The sequence below is a fragment of the Tiliqua scincoides genome, chromosome 3 (assembly GCF_035046505.1).
Source record: "Tiliqua scincoides isolate rTilSci1 chromosome 3, rTilSci1.hap2, whole genome shotgun sequence".
Taxonomy (NCBI): Eukaryota; Metazoa; Chordata; class Lepidosauria; order Squamata; family Scincidae; genus Tiliqua; species Tiliqua scincoides.
In genome coordinates, this window is record NC_089823.1 from 240951043 (window position 1) to 240953866 (window position 2824).

Consider the following 2824-nt stretch of genomic DNA (forward strand, 5'->3'; position numbering starts at 1 on the left):
GTGCATGCCAGTCCAGAGACCCCACGTGGCTTATGCAGACATCTGTGTCTTGCTGCCTCTGTGCTTGTTTGCTCTTGCCAGGCAGCTGTCCAACAGGGGAAGAGGGCAGCGCATGGGGAAGCCTGCAGCATGCCCAGCAGCTGTGACCGGGAATCCCAGCCGTTCCTCTGCTGCTTGCTCCAGACAGGCTCCTGCCAGCCAACCTGCTGGTGTAACCAGACCTGGGTGAGCCCTGCTGCGTGGCTGTCTGTTGGATACACTGCAAAGGGACAAGAACCCTGTGGGGACCAGATGGCTGCTGGCAACCCCACTTGTGTGCTTCTCTTCCAGAGGCTGCTCCATCTTTCCAGCTGTGCCCTGCAAACTTTGCCCTGATCACACCTGTCATTTTGATAGCCGATGGAGGGCCCAACCCTATCCAATTTTCCAGTGCAGATACAACTGTGCTAATGGGGCATGCACTGCATCTTGTAGTGGGGCGGCAGTCACAGAGGCCTTCTTAAGGAATGCCTTTGCAGTTGTTCCTTTACCATGGGGCTGCATTGTAGTTGCACCAGGGCTGGAAAATAGGACAGGTTTGAGCCCGGAGTCATTCCTTCCCACCTGAGTTGTGTCTTCCCTTAGCTGGCCGGTGGGGGGCAGGGGAGGGACTCTGCAGGAGAGAGAAGAGCAACCTGTCTGCTCACAGGGCTCAGGGTCTGCAGCATCCTCACACTCCTTGGGCTTCATCGGTGGGGGGGGGGAGTTCCTCATTGATCATAAGCCCCTATTCTCTGCTGCCATGTCTATAAGGCAGGCAGTTGTGGGGGGGGCAGGGATGGCAGCATACTGACAGCTACGCTGGGCCTCCTGCACGCACCTGTGCAGTAGGTGCCAACAAAAGGCTGTGTGTGCGCGTAATGGCCTGCTGCCCCAGAAATCCTGCCTCGCATGTGGGCCCAGTAATTGGGCCATGCAGTGCTCCCTCTGCTTGGTTCATGTCCCACAGCCTCCCAACCCTGTGCCTGTTTGCAGTGCTGTAGGATTCCATAGTTTGTATGTGGAGGATGCATGTCTTCTGCTGTGCCTGAGTGGCCAGAGGGTCTCTATATGGACTGGCTTGTGTGGATTCTTTCTGCCAGCCATGCCAAAAGTAAAAGCACTGCTGGGTTTGAGCCTCTCCTGCTTGGCTCACAACCCGTGTCTCTGTGCAGTGGGCAGCCAGCCCCCTGCCTTGCCCGAGCGCTGTTGAGGCTGTCCTGGTGCCGCATCCCAGCCCTGGACCTAGAAAAAAGGTTCCTTCCAGCTGGCAAAGCTCCCTAGAGAGACTCACTCTTGCCGTAGCAAGAGCCACCTGCTTATTTTGCATGGCTTCCCTCTTCCCAGGCAGGAAGCGAGCCTTCTCTCTTTGCACTCCCGCAGTTGGAAAGGTATTTCTTGGATGTGCGTGTGGCACGGCGCAAGCAAACTTGAACCCCAGCCCAGGTGCTGGGTTCTTTGCAGTTCTCTGCGGTGGCCTCCTCGCTATCTGTGCCATGGCAGCTCCTGCCAATGGTGAGGGTGCTGTGGCCTTGTCTTGTGCGTGGTGTCATTGGAGCACCTTCCCATGGCTGGCAGTGGTGGCTGTTGCTGCAGCACTCGTTCCTGGGGGGGTGACATAGTCCAAGCAGGGTCCAGACCTCAGCTTGCCACTGCCCCGTGCTTGGTTCACCCTGACATCACTTATCTTGGTGCTGGTGTTGAGGCTGCATACGTTGGACTGACTGGTGCCTTGCATGGCAAGCCAACTTTGGGCCAAAGACAGGCCCACATTGGACTGACATTGGATTGTCACTTCAGGACTGATGGACTGTACTGGAGTTTGCTGTTGCAAGAGAGAGGGGTGGTGAGGTGAGGTGAGGCGACACAAGGTGCAATCCAGTGCTTCCCAGCGCTGACATAAGCGCAATGCAGCTCTGAGGTAAGGGAACAAACAGTCCCTTACTTTGAGGAGGCCTCCATGAGTGACACCCAACTGCAGGATGCAGCACACGTTCCATTGGCACCGCTATGCCAGTGCTGGAAAGCACTGACATAAGGGGTTAGGATTGCGCCCACAGTTGATAGCAAGGTCGTGTTTGAAAACTGCTGAGGCTTCAATTCCCCTCATGACACTTGCACAGACACTTCCAAGAAATACCTTTTCAACTGCAGCACCTAAGGGACCATTCCTATCCAACTTTCGAGCACTGCAATGCAGTCCCGAGGTAAAGGAACAAATGTTCCCATACCTTGAGGGGGCCTCTGTGACTGCCTCCCCACCACAGGATGCAGTGCACGCCCCACTGCCCCTGGAAAATTGGATAGGGTTGGGTCCTAAGGCTGCAATCCTAAACTGAAACACCAGCCTGAGCAGCATGGAATTTGACACATGCCCCTGGTCTCAGGCACTACAGCTGCACTGGAACCAATGCAGTCCTGCCATCGTCACTCCAGTTCTGTCAACAGACGTGCGGCAGATGCCAGCACAATGCTGCACCTGTGACACTAGCACAACGAGCCAGTGCAGATTTTCACACAGAGAGGACACAGGATATGGGCAGGATGAGAAAAAGATGACAGGCTGTGTCCTAAAGCCCCTCTGGACAATGGACGTGCTTTAAGCATCAGCAAAGCACTGATGTGCCAACATCTGAGCAGGTGTCAGCATTTTAAAAACATTTAAAAACTGATCTAAGTGGTGGTGGGGGAATGGATATTTCCTGGTCTCTTCTCCTTCTGACACTGACTTAGCATTTTGCTGCTGCCTGGGGCATGTCTGCCATCTGGAGGGGGTTAGGAGAAGGAGATAGGATGTGGTGTCAGC